At 38.2% G+C, this 21,945-nt stretch overlaps 1 pseudogene; it reads left to right on the forward strand.

Annotated features, from left to right (window-relative positions):
- LOC140515397 (eIF5-mimic protein 2 pseudogene) overlaps nt 1-16,133 on the forward strand; it is a 102,665-nt pseudogene extending 86,532 nt beyond the window's left edge.
- The last annotated feature ends 5,812 nt before the right edge of the window (nt 16,134-21,945 follow it).

A 21,945-nucleotide genomic window follows, 5' to 3' on the forward strand; every position in this document is an offset into this window, starting at 1 on the left:
CTTGTCTACTGTGCCATGGTGACCTGGCCTAGTTGTGACTGTTGTGTCAAGGTTCTACGTCTTGAAGTTTGCTTTCTGCAGTAGGGTAATGGATTCACACAGCCTGTTGAGGCAGGACCAGAGGGCCTTGGTTGCTGATTTGTGCTGTGGCTAAGAGCCTCCCGCTGACTTGTGCAGACACCATCTGTGCTGAGCTGTGCTCCCATTTTGCCCCAGTGAGACAGACATTTCCTGAAGTTCTTCTAAGTTATTATCTTAAGCTGGAAAATTGTTTCACTCTTTTTGTTGCTTCTGTCTCTCCAGAATCCATTTAGAAGCTTGATTTTCCTGTTGGCAAGAAAAACTGTAACGAGCTCCGGGAACTTTCTGGCTTCTCCTTGCCATCTTCCATTATTTGTTTTACCAACGATTTCTAAGTATCCAGAAAATTTTAAGTAATAAGTTTATATTTTACAGGGAAAATGTATTAAATATTCCCCCAAAGTTTCCAAAAAGGAATCATTGGCAGAGTTCAATCACCATATAACTTGTATTCTTGATTAATTCTTTCCTAAATAATTCTATAAGACAAATTTTGATTTTATGACCTAACTCATAAGAAAGAGAGATTTAAGAGATCAAGCAGTAAAACATTTTTATTTTATGGATATGGAAATTGAGCCCTAGGGTGGGAAAGTAACCTGCCCAAAGTCATAGGGTGAGCAAAAAGCTAATTGGAAAATAGAACTGAGGTCTTGCGTGTTCCTAAGCAGTGCCACAAAATTATACCTGAGTGGTCCCAGGTTAATGATTTCTTGAAACAAAGTGAGGTCTTAGTGGAATCACCTCAGTTAAATTACCAAGGATTTCAGGAGTATGGATTTCAAAATAAGAAACACATAGAAAGATGCTTTCAATTGTAATCCCACTTTTGTAACTGATGAATGATTCTAGTTGGATTGAAGATACTTGGACAGGACTAGATTCCCATACAAGGAAAGAAAAAGTGGAAAATTCTTTCCAGGTGGGAGAAATTTCTTATGCAGAATTAATGGGTCAAGAAAGAGCAACATATTTTTAAGTGATTGATCAGCTGGGTGACACAATGAATAGAATGTGGGCCTGAAGTCAGAAAGATTCATTTTCCTGATTTCAAATGTAGTCTCAGACATTTAATAGCTGTGTGACCCTGGGCAAGTCATTTAACCCTGTTTGCCTCAGTTTTTCACCTGTAAAATGTAGCTGGAGGAGGAAATTGCAAACCACTCTAGTATCTTTGCCAAGAAAACCCCAAATGGGGTCATGAAGCATCAGACACAACTGAACAACAGTAACATGTGGCAAGACCAAATTACACTCAGTGGGTAGCTTTCCTGCTCCAGTGTTGCTCTCCCTTCATCAAGAGAACATTATGAATATCCACAACATTTTAAGTAAATTTTCTGGGGGGGAAGGGTAGAGCCAAGATGGCAGAGTGAAGCAGGGACTTCCTTGAGTTCTTCAAACCCCTCCAAATACCTTTAAAAAGTGACTAAACAAATTCTAGAGCAACAGAACAGACAAAATGACAGAGCCAAGCAAATTCCTAGCCAAGACAGCCCGGAAAGTCAACAGGAAATGTCTGTTGCATCAGTTTGAGAGATGAGCATAGTCTAGTGTAGGCTGCACTGACCCTAGCAAACCTAGAGAAGCCTCGGGGGACTGAGTCATTGGAAGCTGTGGTGGTTCCCAGACTTTTCAACCCACAAACGCCAAAAACAACTTAGAAGGGTCAATAAGAAAGGTCTGTTAGACCTGAGTGAGAGAGGACCAGGATCTGGCCCTAGCCCCAGGGTGGTGGCAGCAGCAGTGGTGGCTCTGGCTGCTTCGTGGCCCACAGATCATGGGGAGGATCAAGGAACTGCAGGGATCTCTTTTCTCACACTGATTCTCTTGCTGTGCCCTTGCTTGAATCTTGATTACAATCCTAGGTGGCTGTCCTGGGGCAAGGAGGAGCTCTGGCATGGCAGAGATTGTGGGTGGCTGTGGGAGGCAATCTTCCTCACAGTTCCAAGGGAGAAAAGAGTCCTTGTGGTCACTCACAGACCAGAGCATAGACCAGGAGGGTAAAAACCTCTCCTTTGATCATACAGTCTTGGAAGAACTAAAAATTTACAAGTCCCCAGAAATATCTCTGAAAACAACTGCACAGAACTCCTGAAGCTTAGGACAGTACACTCTCATCTCTGGAAGCAGAATCCTACCTTTATAAACGGCTGAAATGTCAAGCCATTAACTGAGAAAATGGACAAACAGCAGGAAAATAAAGACTATAATAAAATCTTACTTTGATGACAAGGAAGATCAAAATACACAACCAGAAAAAGACGGCAAAGTCAAAGCTCCTACACTGAAAGCATCCCAGAAAAGAATGGTCTTAGTCCATGGAAGAGCTCAGAAAGGCTTTTGAAAATTGAGTAAGAGAAGTAAAGGAAAAATTGGATAAAGGAATGAGAGTGATGCAAGAAAATCATGAAAAATGAGTCAACAACCCGTTAAAGGAGACCTCCCAAAAATGCTGAAGAAAATAACACCTTAAAATTAGTCTATTAAAAATAGACTAATCCAAAAAGGAAAAGAGGTGCAAAAAGCCAGTGAGAAGAAGAATGCCTTAAAAAGCAGATGTGGTCAAATGGAAAAGGAGGTCGAAAAACTCACTGAAGAAAGTCCTTAAAAATTAGAATGGAATAAATGGAATCTAGTGACTCTGTGAGAATCAAGAATTTATAAAACAAAACCAAAAGAATGGAAAAAATAGAAGAGAATGTGAAATGTCTCATTAGAAAAACAACTGACCTGGAAAACAGATGCAGGAGAGAGAATTCTAAAATTATTGGATTACCTGAAAGCCATGATCAAAAAAAGCCTAGACATCATCTTTCAAGAAATCATCAAGGAAAACTGCCCTGATATTCTAGAACCACAGGGTATAATAGAAATTGAAAGAATGTACTGATCACCTCCTGAGATTCTGAAAGGAAAACTCCTAGGAATATTGTAGCCAAATTCCAGAGTTCCCAGGTCAAGAAGAAAATATTGCAAGCAGTTAGAAAGAAACACTTCATGTATTGTGGGAACAAAATCAGGACAACACAAGATTTAGTAGCTTCTACATTAAGGGAATGGAGGGCCTGGAATATGACATTCCAGAAGTCAAAGGCTCTAGGATTAAAACCAGAAAAACTGAGTATAATACTTCAGGGGAAAAAGTGGTCATTCAATGAAATAGAGGACTTTTAAGCATTCTTGAAAAAAAAAAAAAACAGAACTGAATAGAAAATAGAAAATACCAGGAAAGAGAAGCCATAAGAGACTTCTTAAAGTTGAACTGTTTACATTCCTACATGGAAAGATGATATTTATAACTCATGAGATCTTTCTCAATATTAGGGTCATTAGAGGGGAAAAATATATGTATATACATATATAGACACATAGATATGTACATAGATATTTACACACATACATATATATATACATACATATATGTGTATATAGATAGAGGGCACAGGGTGAGTTGAACATGAATTGATAATTTCTAAAACATAAAATTAAGGGGTGAGAGCAGAATATTTTGGGAGAAGAAGAACAGGAGTGGTAGAATGGAGTAAGTTACCTAGCATAAAAGAGGTAAGAAAAAGCTTTTACAGTGGAGGCGAAGAGGGGGGAGGTGAGAGGGAATAAGTGAGCCTTACTCACATCAGATTTGACTGAGGGAAGGTATAACATACACCATCAAATGGGTATGGAAATCTATCTTACCCTACAGAAAAGTAGTGGAAAGGGAATGGGAGGGATGATAGAAAAGAGGGCAAATCGGGGGAGGGGTAATCAGAATCAAGCACTTTTGAGGTGGGGTCAAAGGAGATAATAAAATAAATGGGGAGCTGGACAGGATGGAGGGAAATATAGTTAATCTTTCCCAACATGACTATCATGGAAGTATTTTGCATGACTACACTGAAATAACCTACATCAAATTACTTGCCTTCTCAATGAGGGTGGTTGCGGAGGGAGTAAGGGAGAGAATATGGAACTCAGAGTTTTTAAAAGGAATGTTAAAAAATGTTTTTTACATGCAACTGAGAAATAAGACATATAGGCAATGGGGTATAGAAATCTATCTTGCTGTATGTTTAAATAGAAGGGGAAGGGGAAGGGGATAAGAGAAGGGAGGGCAGATTGGGAGAAGGGGTAATCAGAATGCATGCTGTCTTTAGGTAGGGGGAGGGGAGAGATAGGGGAAATTTTGGAACTCTAAATCTTATGGAAGTGAATGTTGAAAACTAAGAAGTAATTAATTTTAAAACAAAAATAATATTCCTGTGGTGAATTCATAGGTGGACATGTACACATGTAATATAGGTTCAGCAGACATGGGCAGGTTGTAGTCTGCATCACTGGAAGAAATACCCATGTTGATAAAATCACACATTCTTTGATATATTGAAATGAGACCAGTTTGGGTGGATAAGGGAGTTTGAGTTGATGAGTATGCAGTGATAAGTCTAGAAAGACAGATTAATTGGCTGAAGGGCTTTCTTTTTTTTGTTTGTTTTCTTTTTAAAAATATCTATTTATTTATTTTGGTTTTCAACATTCTTTTCCACAAGATTTTGAGTTCCAAATTTTTGCCCCATCTCTCCCCTCCCCCCAACTCAAAACACCGTGCTTTCTGATTACCCCTTCCCCTAATCTGCCCTCCCTTCTATCACACACCTCTTTTCCCTTATCCCCATCTTCTCTCTTTTCTTGTAGGGTAATATAGATTTCTATACCCCATTATCTCTATATCTTATTTCCCAGTTGCGTGCAAAAACAATTCTTCACATTTGTTCCTAATACTTTGAGTTCCAACTTCTCTCCCTTCCTCCCTTCCCACTCATCCCCACTGAGAAGGCAAGCAATTCAATATAGGCTGTATATGCACAGTTTTGCAAAAGACTTCCATCATAATAATGTTGTGAAATACTAACTATATTTCCTTTCATCCTCTCCTCCCCCCATTTATTTTATTCTCTCCTTTGACTTTGTCCTTCCCCAAAATGTTTACTTCTGATTACTCCCTCCTCCCATTTGCCCTCCCTTCTGTCATCCCCCCCACCCCACTTCTCCCCTACTTTCCTTTAGCGTAAGATAGATATTCATACCAAATTGAGTGTACCTGTTATTCCCTTGGCTTAAGGACTTTCAAGGGAAAGACTTAAATGCCATGCTAAAGAGTTAGAATTTTGTCTTCTTTACAACAATGCAATTTGTTGCATTGGAAAATTTTACCAAGAATGTGACACAGAACAAAACAATTTAGACTTAGAAGTGCCTTTATGGTCATGTAAGTCAATATCCTTACATGACAGACTAAAAAATTTCAAGCATTAGTTATTAATTAAGGAACTATTTAAAATTGTCTGAATAACAATGTTTTTTGACCTTTAGAATTTCACTGACAATAGATTATTCAGGCAGATTATGGAAATGCTTCTCTGAAAACCTTTAAAAGCAGAATGGAGTTTTCTCCATCCCCAAGTGTTTGCTTATTTAAAGTAAGGTGTATTATTGTTATTATTATGACTATTATTATTAAACACAATTACTTTAATAGTGAATTGAACTTGGAATCTCTAATAGTACTATGATTTTGTTTTACTTTTTTCTTTTAAAATGCGTGTTTCTTAATTAAAATTTATTTTAGCTCCACTCATATGTGAAGTAAAATAGTATTCAGAATTTCTTCTTCTTGTGTTTTCAGCTTTAAGTGGGTTAAATGAAATGAATATGTCTCTAGCAGAATACTGCCAACAAAAAATGCCCATTGGTTTTTAAACCTGAAATTGGAGAGCCTTGTTGCTCTTATTTTACAGGTAAGATACCCATGATGTATTCTTGACTTCAGTAGAACCTCTGTTCTTTGTACATTTTTTGCCTTTTTACTGAAAGTATCCTTTCTTTTTATTTCACTAATTGGTTTTCCTTTTGGCATGGTATTTCTCTTCATTTCTTCTAAGAATATTCAGATAACATTTCCTTTTCTTAGGTAAATTTGTTGAGTATTAATTATTTTTTTCTTTCTAGCACCTCTGTTAATACGTGTGAACTTCTGCTTAAACTATGTTGTTCTTTACCTTTTTGTGCTTTGGAAGCTTTTGTCCATCTGATGAACTATATGGACTCCTCAGAATAATGATTTTAAATACATAAAATGATATATGTAAGATGACAAAGGAAAGCAATTATATTGAAATAGTTATTAAAATATCAACTTCATCGGTACCAGGTTAAGAACCTTTGTTTTAATCCCTTACTTAAGGGTAAGTTTCAGTTGAAAGACTAGCCAAATTCAGTTCTTTGTAGTTTAATTACCTGTAGTCATCTTTTATAAATGCTGTTTTGCAAATCTTCAGGAAAGTAAAATAATAAAAAAGTGACTAAACAAAGAAGCAAAAAAAAAAAAAAAGACAAAAAGAAAAAGAGTCTGCAGTGGGGGAAAGATAATACTCCAAAGGATATTTGAATTTAGGAATGAGTTTGCTTACTATTATTTAATACCATCATTTTGTTGTTTGTGTCACACAAAACAGGACCTGAGATCAATGGTAATAAAAGTAAATTATCATGAATAGATTATCTTATTTATGATTTTTATCAAACTTAAAAATCTTAGCTACAGTTTAACATTCATTTAGTAGGTGAATTGTGTATATAACATTTATCTTACATTTATCTGCCTTCCCAAAAAAGCTGATGGTCCCTTAAGAGTTAATGACTGTCTAAAGGGCAGCTAGATGTCATTGATGGCATTCCGGGCTTGAAGCCAGGAAGACTCATCTTCCTGAATTCAAATCTGGCCTCAGACACTTTAGTAGCTATGTGACCCTGTTTTTCTCAGTATCCTCATCTGTAAAATGAGCTGGAGAGAGAAATGTCAAATCATTACAGTATCTTTGCCAGGAAAACCTCAAATCGAGTCATGAAGTGTCAGAAATGATTGAAAAATGGATGAAAAAACAACAACAAATTACATTCATCCAGCAGCAATGAAAAAAAGCAAATAAGTGTACAATAAACACAGAAGACTAAGTTACATATTACTTGCAATATTTAACATGTTGAAAAAAAATTTTGCCACAGATGTACTTAAATTTTTTATGTAAAATCTAAATGATGGTAATTGGTATCATGCTTTAATAAAGAAAATATTATCATATGCAACCGTTAAAGTGCAGTTTGTGGATTATGGAAACACTGAAAAAGTTACTACAGATAAACTTAGAAAGATGTCATCCAAATTCTTAAAGCTTCCATTTCAAGGAATCTGGTGCTGGGTAGTAGGTATGTTGGGGAATATAAAATTATCTTAATAATAAAAATAGTTAGAAAGCTATGATTATTAAACAGTATTAAATGTCAAGGCATCACATTTAATTTTGTTGTTGTTCTGATGCTTCCATTACAGTGGAAAATAGTACTTCCCATCATGAAATCTTGAGAAATAAATATTTTACACTGACTCAAATAGTCACACCAACTCCTAAAGAAAGTAATTTTGGGTTTTCTCTCCTCCTTTATTTCCAGTGTCTTTTATGAATAATCAAAAGCAGCAAAAACCAATGTTATCAGGCCAGAGTTTTAAAACTAGAAAAAGTTATGATAAAGAGTGGTTTGACCCCACTCAGTTTCAGGACTGTCTTATTCAAGGCTTAACTGAAACTGGCACTGATTTGGAAGCAGTAGCAAAAATTCTTGATGCTTCTGGGGAAAAACTTGATTATTTATGATATGCACAAACACTCTTTGACATTCTGGTGGCTGGTGGCATGCTGGCCCCAGGTGGTACACTGGCAGATGCATAGAGATATCTGTGTATTTGCAGTACAAGAAGAACTAGAGACCATGCAAGCTTTTGCTCAGGTATTCAGCAAGTTAATCAGATGATACAAATATCTTCACATGGGATTTGAAGATGAAGTTAAAACGCTGCTGCTATTCCTGAAAGGTTTTTAGAGTCTGAGGGGAACAAACCGGTCACGTTGACTGGGGTTCTTCTGATCAATGGGACACTTAATCCATCCATTCTTAACAGCCCTTATAATGAGAATTTGGTTCAAGGACACATTTAAGCGGCCTTTTCTGTAAAGCTGGTTAAATCATGGATAAATGAAGAAGATATCAATGCAGTAGCTGCTAGTCTTGGAAAAGTCAGCGTGGACAACAGACTGATGGAACTTTTTCCTGGTAACCAACAAGGTGTTGAGCGCTTCACAAAATATTTTACCAAAGCACATCTAAAAGAACTTTCTCAGTATATTCGGAACCAACAAATCATAGGAACTCTTAAAGAGCTACAGAAAGAACTTCAAGACCAAATGTCACATGGTGTTCCATTTAAGGATATAATTTTATATGTCAAGGAGGAGATGAAGAAAAACAATATCCCAGAACAGATCGTTATAGGCATAGTCTGGTCAAGCGTAATGAGCACTGTGAAATGGAACAAAAAGGAAGAGCTGTAGTAGAGCCATCAAACATTTGAAGCAATACAGCCCCCTACTTGCTGCCTTTACTACTCAAGGTCAGTCTGAGCTGATTCTGTTACTGAAGATTCAGGAGTACTGTTATGGCAACATTCACTTCCTGAAAGCCTTCCAGAAAATCGCGGTGCTTTTTTATGAAGCTGAAGTCCTGAGTGAAGAGCCCATTTTGAAGTGGTATAAAGAAGCACATCTTGCAAAGGGGAAAGGTATCTTTCTTGAGCAAATGAAAGAATTTGTAGAGTGGCTCAAGTATGCAGAAGAAGAATCTGAGGCTGAAGAGGAAGAAGACAACTGAATTGTGAAACTACAGGCTCAGTAAAGCAAACAGGAGTTGTAGATAAAATGTCATGTCTCGTGTCTGTCTCGTTCTTACATCTTCCTACCTTCCTGTATCAAGCGTGACATAAGGACTTTCATGACAAATTTATTTTATCTGTTTTCTATGGTTACTGAAAAATGTTGGGTTTAGTTTTTAAAGCTACGTTTTAAGTAGCTACAGGAGCTATAGAATTGCATCTAATGTTGCATTAGTCTTTTCAATTATCTTCTACCTCCTGTGTTTTCTACTGTAACAATATAATTTAAGGCCTTCCACAATAAACAGTTCATTTTATCTGTGGGTTTTCTGTAAACAGTTTACAAGACGTGATTTGATTAAAAACAATTTTTTATGGAAATTCTGTTTGCAAATTAAACTGTACAAGTATCCAATGTCAAAATGCAACATGAAATGGTGGTCAGAGCCCCATTCATCAGATGATAATCTACATAAGATGTCAGGTTAATTTCTGAACATTGATTCTAACATAATTGGCTTACTTTTTGTTGATATTACTAAAAAGTATTTCTGTTAACACTTATTTTTGACATTATTAAACTTTAAGCAAAGGGTTTCCAAGTAGCCTACAGCTAAAATTTCTATTACCCTTGCTCCATGGTTTCTCATATTTACTTAAAGGAATTAGTGGGAAACAATTCAGAAAAATTAAGGAAGCACAAGTGACCAGGGAGGTAGAAAGAAGAAAATTCAGATCTCTGCACCACATACATTTCTGCATTCAATGTTTTAGTCAATAAGAGTAGGTGAGTGTCTCCTGTGCCACCACCTCCAGGTCTGTTTACAAATGTGTTATTAAAACAGTTTTGCCATTCACAGTATCTTGCACTCCAGAGAACTGTAAGTTCATGAGAAATCATTAGAAGGAGTGCATGTAAAGAAATGACGAATATCCTAAACCCAGTAAAATGTTTAATATGTTAAGTGACCAATGTGTTCTAGCTTACAAAGAGCCCCTTTGGGATTCCAAGCATAAGTGTCAGATCTGTCCTCCTGCTTGTTGTATTGAAATATAGGGGTGGGACACGACTTGGCCATACTGGACTGGACTGTCTTCATTCTATAGCATATACAGGGATGATGTAAACATTTGCCTAGTATCTACCCCAATGCGATTTTCCTCTTGCCACAAGCCAAAAGAGTTTCTTTCCACATCCCAATCTTTTTGTACTGATAGCTCACCTTCTTACTTTATCTTTGCTGATAATTTGTCTATATACCTAGCCATAGCCATTAGAAGAGAAGGTGATTGTTGCCTCATTTTTGTCAGCTAAATTTTGTGGTAGAGAAAAAAAGATTTTAGTAATCATTTTAAAATAAGTTGTTCTTAACTAAAGCTGGAAATAGTGTCACCAGGACGTCAGTAAAACGTGCCCTTTCTTAGCATGTGCCATTAAGAGCCAAGAATTTGGTATTTAAAATTAAAAGTGTACCTTGATCAAATGAAGTGTAATATAATTTGAAACTATATAAGGAAGAGCATTATAACTGAGAGTCTTGTGAGTGGAGTGTATGTTAAGTTTTCATATGTAGATATTATGTATCTATCTAATAGGTTTCTGCTGTACTGATCTGTTTCTTTTGTAATTTGTAGTCCTAAATACTTTCCTTAAACTTTAAAAAAAGTAATTTTTAATAAGCTGAATAATTTAAAATAATCTGGGAAGAAGATTAAATAATATCACATTTAACCATAAAAATGAGAAAGTGCCCTTTGACTACTGTAGCTATAATAATTTTAAAACTTTTTGAAATCTTACATGTGTGCCACCATGGCTTAGTAACATTGCTGTATTTCTTGAAGGAATGTTTTTAATTTCTGAAAGGAATTTCTAAATTATGAAGATCCTAAAGCACAATTCTATTTTTTAGTATTTTAAATGTGTTAAAGGACCAAAGACCTTAAATAGGACGTGTGATGCACTAATAGGTGATTAAGGACATTTTCTCCTAGAAATCTTATTAAAGACATTGTTGTTCTCCATATATAAAACCTAGAAGCAGGCACTGGAAAAAAGAAGCCACAGTGAGATTTCAGATGTGTGTTACAGGGATCAAACTTCAGGTTAAAGTAGTGGACCTCACAGACAGTAGTGCTGGAGTTGAACTCACTGACCTTTCTACTGATTATCCAACAATTATAAGTGATATACTTACTGGTGAACATTTGGTTTTAAAAGGTGAACCACCATGTAAAAATACAAACATGATAAATCTGTTAGTCAAATTGACTTGCCAGTTCATCCTGATGTTCTTCAACGTAAGACTTCATTTAAATATGCATTTGTTGTAATAAAACATTTTGTTATAAAGGTAGATTTTAGGATTCCCTCTTCCAAGTCAACATAATTTTCCAAAAGCAATTTAATTCAGTGAACATCTTTTGAGTATATATTATACATAAAAATGTGTTCTTTATTCAGTTTAGAATCTTGCCTATAATTTTTCAGAAAATAAATTCTGTATTAGATCCAAGCCTCAGTAATTTTGTCAGTATCTATTAACTGTTGAAATATTGTAAGGAACTGCTTCATGGAAAACTAATACTGTATACAGGGGAGCTGGGTGACTCAGTGGATAGAGTGTTGGATTTGACATCAGGAAGACCTCGGTTCAAATCTGGTCTCAGACACTTACTAACTGTATGACTATGGGCAAGTCACTTAACCTTTTTTGCCTCAATTTCCTCATCTGTAAAATGAGCTGGAGAAGGAATGGCAAACCACTCTAGTATCTTTGCCCAAGAAAACCCTAAATAGGGTCACCAATATCTGGACATGAATGAACAGCAGCAAGAATATTATATACATTGCTAATGTAACTTCCCTTACAGGTATGATGATAGATCACATTTATTTATACAGCACTTGAAAATACACACACATAACAACAAGAACACTGTGAAGTAGGTAGGTTAGGGATAGGGACTGAACTTGAGATTTTATTGCTATAGGGAACTCCCTGGTAAGGAAATTTCCTCTATTCATGAAGGTTGGTATCTTGTCCGCAACTGAAGAGTCGTATAGAGTTCAACACTGAGAGCTTACATGACTTTCCTTTGTTCACACAGTTAGTGCATGTGTCAATAATAGAATCAGAACTTTACTAAGCCATGCTGTTTCTTGTTTCATATTATTTTGTGTAGTAGATCTGTTACTGAAAAGTTTCTATTGATGAAATTTTTAGAAAATCTAATCCTGTTTTAAATATACCTGGGAGTTTCATATTTAAAGATATTGTATTGTAATCTATAGATTATTCTGTAAAATACTCAGATAATTTTTGTGATATCTTGATTTTTATGGATTGAGTTGGCTACATTAGCTATGCCTGTGTTTTAAATTTTTCCAATCTTTTCTCTAGTATGAATTTAAAAGTATGTAGTTACTTCCTGTTCAGCCATTTGCCTCCGGGTATAATGTTGGCTGAAGCTTTTTACTATTCTAGATGGTGGCTATTTTCTATTGTATTCATATATCCTCTGAAGACAAAAATTCTTTTTTCCTTCAAAACTTATCTCAAAGCCCTTTCTGTTCCTCCTCCCCCTATCACCTTATGTATATTTTGTACGTGCTTATGATTGCATGTTGTCTCCTCTGATAGAATATAAACTTCTTGAAGACAGATTATATCAAGTCAAACATGCAAGTATTTTCTGTAGCTACTCTGTGCCAAGTGCTGTGCTAAGTTCTGGGGCGGGGCTATCAAGAAAGGCAAAAGAAAACCAAAATAATTTCTTATTGCAAGGAGTCTAATAGAGGAGAAAACATGTACACAACTTGTACAAAGAAGATACATGCACAGGATAAATTGGACATAATTCCAGAGGGAAGGCACTAACATCAAGGAGTTGTCAGGAAAGGCTTCTTGCAAAAGATGGAAGTGTCACTGAGACTTGAAGGAAGTCAGGAGGTGGGCACAAGGAGAGGGAGTTCCAGGCCTGGGAAACACTATTGAAAATATAAAGTTGAGAGATGAAATGCCTTGTGTGAAGAACCTTAAGGAATATTAAGACTGGTATCACTAGATCCCAAAATATATGGTGGGGAGTAAGGTGTAAAAAGGCTGTAAAGGTAAGAAGGAACCAAATTTTGGAGGACTTTAAAAGATGAGTATTTTACATTTGATCTTAGAAGGCATAATAGAGAACCAGGAATTTATTGAAAAGCGGATGGCATGATCAGATGTGTGTTTTAGGAAGAGCAATCTGACAGCTGAATGGAAGATGGACTAGAGTAGGGAGCCATTTGAGTCCAGGAGACTACCCAGAAGGCCCTTGAAATTGTCCTGCTATGGGGGCATTCAATTTTGCACTATGGTGGTTGCAATGTCATATTGATGTCACTAAGATTAAAACAGCAATATTTGGCAACTGCTTAGATATGGAAGATGAGAAAGAATTTGCTGCAAAGGATGACCCTAGATTGCAAGCCTGTGTAACTAAGAGAATTGTGGTAACCTTGACTGTGGCAGCAAAGTTGGGCAAAAGGGACAGTTTGCAGGGAAAGATATTAAGATGTCTGAGGGACATTCCTTTCAAAATGTCCAGTGAGCAGCTAGAGATGTGATACGGAAAGCTTAGGGCAGGATAAGTAGATATTTCCATTTTGTCTTAGCATGTACAATGTCTGATACGTAGCAGGTACTTAATCAGTCTTTGATCCCTACCACTCCTGTCTCTTATGGAAGATTGTCAACCTTTTCTTTCCCTATAAATTTCACTATCTCCTTGTCTGCTGGCTCCTGCTGCACTGATCAATAGGACTGGGTCTCCCCCAACCGCAAGAAACTCTTATTTGACTTACTCTTCTTAAATACTGTATATCTCCCCTTCACAGTCCATCTAGAGAGGTTATCTTAACTTGAATTTCACTACTTTTCCTCATTTCTTTCATTTCTTATATTGAAGTTAAACACATGAAGAATCAACATTTTCATATTCACAGCAAAGCACAAAAAAGATTGCATTTAAAAACTGTGGATCTCTACTTCATGTTGATGTTTAAAAATTTTATGTAATGAATTCAATTCATTATTTTCAAAACTTTCCTGTTTGTATGCTCTGAACTTCATTTCCCTTTTCCCTAGCATTTGAAAATGTTTCAGTGGTCCTATTCTTTTCCCTCATCACTTTTGCTAACCCTTCCCCTCCTCTATTAAAAACAGGGAGAAAAGCACCTTGTAACAAATAAGCATAGTCAAGCAAATCAAATCCATATCTTGATTATGTTTGAAAATATATGACTTTTCTGCAGTGTCCATCACCTCTGTCACCAATGGCATAACATACTTCAACATGGGCCCTCTGGACACATGGTGTTCGGCATGGTTTTGATCAAATTCTTTAAGCCTTTCAAAATAAATTGTTTTGTACTTTTATAAATTGTTCTCCTTGTTCTGCTGTTCACCTTTTCATGGTTCTCTTCATTCTTGAGTTTAAAAGTCAAATTTTCTTTTCAGCTCTGGTCTTTTCATCAAGAATGCTTGAAAATCCTCTATTTCATTGAAAGACCAATTTTTCCTCTGAAGTATTATACTCACTTTTGCTAGGTAGGTGATTCTTGGTTTTAGTCCTAGTCCTTTGACTTCTGGAATATCCTATTCCATGCCCTTCGATCCCTTAATGTAGAGGCTGCTAGATCTTGTGTTATCCTGATTGTATTTCCACAATACTTGAATTGTTTCTTTCTAGCTGCTTGCAATATTTTCTCCTTGACCTGGGAACTCTGGAATTGGGCCACATTGTTCCTAGGAGTTTCTCTTTTTGGATCTCTTTCAGGCGGTGTTCTGTGGATTCCTTGAATATTTATTTTGCCCTGTGGTTCTAGAATATCAGGGCAGTTTTCCTTGATAATTTCATGAAAGATGATGTCTAGGCTCTTTTTTTGATCATGGCTTTCAGGTAGTCCCATAATTTTTAAATTGTCTCTCCTGGATCTATTTTCCAGGTCAGTTGTATTTCCAATGAGATATTTCACATTATCTTCCATTTTTCCATTCTTCTGGTTTTGTTTTCTGATTTCTTGCTTTCTCATAAAGTCTTTAGCCTCCCTCTGTTCCATTCTAATTTTGAAAGAACTATTTTCTTCAGTGAGCTTTTGAATCTCCTTTCCCATCTAGCTAATTCTGCTTTTGAAAGCATTCTTCTCCTCATTGGCTTCTTGAACCTCTTTTGCCAATTGAGTTAGCCTATTTTTCATGGTGTTATATTCTTCAACATTTTTTTGGGGTCTCCTTTAGCAGGGTGCTGAGCTGCTGTTTATGCTTTAACTTCATGTCTCTCATTTGTCTTCCCAACTTTTCCTCCACCTCTCTAACTTGATTTTCAAAATTCTTTTTGAGCTCTTCCATGGCCTGAGCCCATAGGGTGGCCTGGGACACAGAAGCCTTGACTTCTGTGTCTTTGCCTGATGGTAAGCATTGTTCTTCCTCATCAGAAAGGAAGGGAGGAAATGCCTGTTCACCAAGAAAGTAACCTTCTATAGTCTTATTTCTTTTCCCTTTTCTGGGCATTTTCCCAGCCAGTGACTTGACCTCTGAATATTCTCCTCACACCCACCTCGCCTCCTGATCCTCCCAGCCAGCGTTTGGGGTCTGAGATTCAAATGCTGCTTCCAGCCTTAGGGCTTTTGGCGGGGCAGGGCTGCTATTCAGTGTGAGATTAAGTTCAGATGCTCAGGTCAGGGCAGGGCCGCCTCCCAGGCTCAGTTCCCTCAGGGAGTTTATGCACAGACCTTCAACAATGGATCCGGGCTCCTGCCTGCTTGGGGAACCCTGGTCTGCCGCTGCCTCTCAGCTTCTGCCTCCCTAGGGGGCCTGAGTTATGGAGGCACCTCACTCGCCTCTCAACCCGCCAAAGAGACTCTCTCACTGACCCCCGTCACCTGTGGGTGGAGGGACTTGTGCGGCCGCTGGAGATCCTGTCCCTGAAGCCTACTCGGATCTCTTCCTCTCGGTGCCGCGGCCGCGGCAGGTCTGGGCTGGGCTCTGCGTCTGCAGCGTGACGGACCTTTTGAGAGAGGTTTGCAGGTCCCTCTGGAACAGAAATCTCCTTCGCTCCACTGTTCTGTGGCTTCACTGCTCCAGAATTTGCCGTGAGTTACTTTATACAGATGTTGTATGGGTTGTGGTTTCGGAGCTATGTGTATTTCTGTCTTTCTACTCCGCCATCTTGGCTCCGCCCCCCACACAGATGGTTTCTGCTATTATCTTTTCCTTTACTGCTTTCTCACATGAAGAGACAAAGCCCACCTTGTACCTTCCCTCTAGGTGGACATGGAAATGGGAAAGCACTCCAGTATCTTTGTCAAGAAAACCCCAAAAGGGGTCACAAAGTGTTGGACACAGCTGAAAATGATTAAAGAACAACAAGCTTTACAATGCAGTTTAAGGTTTAGAAGAATTATTACCCTTTTTCCATTAACCCTTATCATCTCTTCCCTTGGCATTCTCAATCCCATTTTTTAAAAAGTGTTTGTGTTATTATTCTAACAAGGTTTTTCTTTGAGGGGCCAACAATCACTTGAATCAAGCACATATATTATTCATTTAGTTCAGGGAAAAAAGTGGGCACCATGAACTTCAGAGAAAATACAGAGAAGTAAAGATCAACAGACAGGGCTTCCCCATAAGCAATACATACACAGTTACCAGAGAGAGAAGCACCAACATCTTGGTTGTCAAAGCCAGGGGACTCCTTACCTGCTTCCCAGAGTCTTATATGGCCAAACATTTTTCCAGTGTATAAGCCACAAAACACAACCTTACCTCAGGGTATGTATACACTTTTCAGAGCTAGAGGACAGGACCCTCTGAAGTAGTGTCTCATTAGAAATATTTTCTATTATTTCCACATTATTATTTTTACTTTATTTTTACAATTTATTTTCAATGTTTTACAATCACTACCATGTAACTTAGATTTTGTCCTCTCCCTCTCCCTTTTTCCCCCTTATCTCCTCCCTCCCTCCTGAGACTGCATACAATTTTATTTCAGTTCTACACATACATTCCTCTTTAGCACATTTTCCCCATAGTCACGTTGCATAGAAGTATTAAAATGAATGGGAGAACTCATATGACAAACCAAAACGTAATACAAAAGAAAATGTTCTGCTACATTCTGCAATTGAATTTCATAGTTCTTTCTCTGGATGTGGAAGACATTTTCCATTAAAAGACCATTGAGAAGTTTTTACGTCTTTGCACTGCAATGAATTTCTAAGCCTATCAGAAAAAATCATCGCGCACTGTAGTTGCTGCTGTGTGCAATGTTCTCATTCTGCTCCTTTCCCTCACCATCAGATCATATGAGTCTTTCTAGGCCTCTATGAAGTCTTCCTGTTCATCATTTCTTATAGCACAGTAGTATTCTGTTATATTCATGTATCATAATTTATTCAGTCATTTGCCAGTTGATGGACATCCTCTTGATTTCCAGTTTTTGGACAACACAATGAGTGCTACTATAAATATTTTTGCACATGTGGGACCCTTTCCCATTTTTATGATCTCTTGGGGGTATACTCCTAGAAGTGGTCATGCTGCCTCAAAGGGTATGCACATTTTTGTAGCCCTTTGGGCACAGTTCCAAATTGCTCTCCAGACTGTCTGGATCAGCTCACAGCTCCACCAACAACGAATTAGTGTTCCAACTCTGCCACATTTTCTCCAACATTTATCATCTCCCTGTTTTGTCACGTTAGACAATCTGACAGGTGTGATGTGGTATCTCAGAGTTGTTTTGATTTGTATCTCTGTAATCCATAGTGATTTAGAGCATTTTTCCATATGACTCTAGATATCTTTAATTTCTTCCTCTGAAAAGTGCCTGTGCATATCCTCTGACCATTTATCAATTGGGGAATTTGCCAAGGTTTTAAAGTAGACTTTGATAATTTGATCTGCATGGCATTGAATGTATAATTTGACTTTGGTAGTACACCTAGGATCTGACTAGTGTGAAAAATGAAACTCACCCAGTTGGTTGTCTTGGAGTGTGCAGTATTTGTAGGTACAGTGATGTAAAATATGTTTAATTTGTCCCAGCTCAATCCCATACTCACTGAAAATTCACAGAATGTGACACTTCAGGAAATTCTTTCTTTGCGTTAATCCGGACTTAAGTTACATTGTCGTTTCTGTTAGACTGGTACAGCTCAGCCATGAGCATGGAAAGTTTTTCCAAGTATTTAATCTTTTTCTTTGTTACTTCAAGGATTATTTTCTAATTGAATCACTGCACGTCTTTTCTGTGCTTTGGCAATTGATTTTCAGATACTTTATGCATCTTGAAGATATCTGGAATGGGATTTCCCTGTAATGGCCTCCTTTTTATTACTATTCAGAAATGCTGCTAATATTTGAATGTTTATTGTGTAGACTACATCTTTGCTGAAGCTATTAATGGCTTATATTTGTATGTTTGCTGATTTTATTAATGGTCTCTACTTGTATCTTTGCTGATTCTCTAGGATTTTCCAGTGAAACTGTAATATCATCAGTTCACTGCTCTGGCTCAGCGAGAAATGATTGGCTCCTTTTCCTCACATGTTAAGGGACAAGAAGGAGTCAGAATAGCTGTAAGGAGGACCTTTCCATTGCATGTCATCATGCCTTTCTATAAGAAGTCTCTCCAGCCTTTCCCACATGTACTGACAGCAGGCAGAACATGCTGCCTTAAGCTTTTGGAAGGAGTTGCCACTGGTTACCACCCTAGTACACTAAGATGGTAGGTTAAGAACAATTGGTTTTTAAAGATCCATATCCATATCTCCTCCTATTGTGGTTATTAAGTCATTTTTCAGTCATATCCAACTCTCCATGACCCCATTTGGGGTTTTCTTCAGTGAGATAATGGAGTAGCTTTCCATTTCATTCTCCAGCATACATGTATGCATGTGTAAATGCATGTTTGTATGTGAGTGTGTATTTGTGAGGAGAGAGAGAGAGAGAGAGAGAGAGAGAGAGAGAGAGAGAGAGAGAGAGACAGAGACAGAGACAGAGAGAGAGAGAGAGAGAGAGAGGGAGAGAGGGAGGGAGAGAGAGGGAGGGAGAGAAGGCAGAAGTGGAGATATGTGTATGAATATGTATTTGCATATATGCATATGTATATATACACATACATGATCCCGAACCAGAAACATGTTCTGTCGTGAGTACATGCAGAGGCAGTGGAAAGAGAGCTCAGATTAGATAGTTTGTGTGACAAAAGGGGTCATTACCCCCAGCTCCTGGTTTCTTCAAGTTTTTTATTCACTTTTACAGCAGCCTCACACAGTTTCCTATCAGAATGCTTCAGCTTTCTGCTGGGATTTTTTTAGATTCTTGAAGGTGCTTTTCTGTAGTGTTTACTCTGTCTTCAGTATGATTTCATATGCTCTTCATAAGCTTTCAGTGCAGATGTGGTTTTGAGCACCAATCTTTCCTGACCTTGAAATAGGTTAAAAGGTCGTCCTTGATCTATCAAGCATGAGGGTGGGAATGAGACAGAAAGAGTCTCTCTCCCCCACGAAGAATTCCCTCTTATCTCTTTAGCTGAAGATTCTCCACCATTAGGCTTTCTTCCCACTGGGATGCTGGGTACCATACTATCTTGCTGCTTTTGTCCAACCTCCTCAGGGCGGGACCAACTCTTGAATCAGTCCTAGCTTCCTCCCCAGCAGGTTTGCATCCAGCTTAAAGTTAATTAATTGATTCAGCAGAGTTCTGCAGCTTGTTCGTGCCTCTGACTGACTGGCTCAGTGGAGAAGCATGGGCCTTCTATATCTGACTGGAGGGGGATGGGTGGAACCCTTTATATGAATACAGTGAAGAAAATCAGAATTATTTTGTGTTGTTCATGCCTGAAAATATTTCCTCCTTCTGGACGTACAGGACATTACTTCTGTGGCAAGAGGAAGAAAGCATGTTTTATCATCAGTCTTCTGGAGTTATCATTGATCATTTTAATACATGTCTATAATGAATTTGAATTTTGTTGCCTTTCTATTGGGTAGGAGATGGGGTAGGAGGATGGAGAGAATTTCGAAGAGAAAAAAAAGACTACGTGAAAGTCTCAGTGCTTTAAAAACAAACGTATAAAAATAAAATGTAAGATATTTTCATAATAAAGAGCAAGTGTGACCATATCAGCTCAATAAACCCCAGAGCCTCTCTACTATCTCCAGGATCCCATAGAATACCTTGTGGTATTTGACGCCTTTTGAGATATGGACCCTTCTTTTCTTTCCAGGCTTCTTGTCCTCTTTGCATATATCTTGGCTTTCTTGCTGTTGCTCACACACACAGCACATCATCTCCTGAACTTGTACTTTTTGTGTGGCTGTTCTCCCTGCCTGGAATGCCTTCCCTCCTCACCTCTACCCCCTGAATTCTTTGGCTTTCTTTAAGATTCAGTTCAAATGCCACTTTCTGCAAGAGGAAGTTTTCTGCCACCGCCCCTTTCCCCCACCCAATCCTGGTGCCTTCCCTCTGAGATTCTGTCCTGTTTATACTGCACATACCTTGTACGTGCAATGGTGGTTTGTATGCTCTCTTTTCCCCTATCCCTCCATTGGAATGTGGGCTCCTTGAGGACAAGCTAGACAGACTTTTGTCTTTCTTTTTCCCTTAAGGTTTTAATATAGTGACTGGCAGTTGATCAAATAGTCAATACACATTTATGGCGTGCCTAGTATTTGCCAGGCACAGTGGTAACTACTAGGGACACAAAGAAAGGCCAGAGAGAGTAAAAAAGGGGGAGAAAAAAGGCAAATAATGGTGTAGCAATAAGTTCTATACAGCATAACTAGGAAATAAGTAAAGAAGACACTAGATTGTGAAAGCCTTTCTATAGAAGGTGGGATTTTGGCTGGTACTTAAAGAAAACCAGAGAAGTCAGTAGTATAGTGGAGGAAGAATTCTCCAGGCACAGGAGAGAGGTAGAGAAAATGCAGAGATGAGAGATAGAGTGTCTTGCTTCTGAAACAGCCAGGTGGCCAGTGTCCCTAGACTACTCATAATGTGGTTGGGGGACTGGGGAGGGAGAGGTCTGGATGTAAAGAATACAAAGGCCAGAAAGGTAAGAAAAGACTAGGTCACAAAAAGCCTCATAGAGTGTTTGACATTTTGTACTGGCTGTGATAGGGAGCTACTGGAGTTTAATAAGTAGTTATGGGAGTGTGACCTGGTCAGACATGTGCTTTAGGAAAACCCCTTTGGTGGATGAACAGAGGATGGACTACGATGAGGTGAGACCTGAAGCAGGGAAATCCCCTAGCAGGCTAAGTAGTTGGCCTAGTAGGCCAAGTGTGAGGTGATAAGGACGTGAAGCAGGGCCGTGGTAATGTCAGCATAGGGATGAATTGGAGAGATACTTTTGCAACGGTTAGGTCAGCAGGCCATGACATCAGATTAGATCTGGGGGAAGGGAAGGGGAGAGAGTGTGAGGAGTCCAGAATAACATTTAGGTCACAAGCCTGGATGACTGGGAAGATGATGATACCCTCTACAGTAACAGAGAGGTGAAGGGGGTGAGGAGGGTTTTTCTGGATGGATGATAATGAATTGCATTTTGAAGATGATGATGGTAATGTCTTTTGGGACTTCCAGGTTTCAGTGTCCAGTACTCAGTTGGAAATGTGACACTGGAGATCAGGAAAGAGGTTCGAGTTGGATAAGTAGATCTAAGAACCATTAGAATAGACAGTCGGGCCACAAAAATATATTAAGTGCCTACTGTGTGCCAGGGTAATCCCTGAGGATACAAATATGAAAAGGAGAGAACCTTTGTTCTCAAAGAGTTACAGTTGAATGGGGAACCTAAAAAGACATGGAGGGTTGGAGGGAGTGGTGTGGAGGTTTAATGAAGAAGCCCATAGAGCATATCTGGCAGGGAAATGAAAAGATGGCTAGCTTGGCCACTTTCCTCCAGTGGTGACTGTGGAAGGAAGAGATGACAGATAAATCTGTGAGAACTGAAGAGAATATCAAATGAAAAAGTATAGATGGAGAAGAGGGCCAAAGATGTAACAAAGTTAAAATCAACAGGTCTTGGCGATTTTGAGTATGGGCAGGGGT

This window comes from Notamacropus eugenii, chromosome X, assembly GCF_028372415.1.
Source record: "Notamacropus eugenii isolate mMacEug1 chromosome X, mMacEug1.pri_v2, whole genome shotgun sequence".
NCBI classification, from domain to species: Eukaryota; Metazoa; Chordata; class Mammalia; order Diprotodontia; family Macropodidae; genus Notamacropus; species Notamacropus eugenii.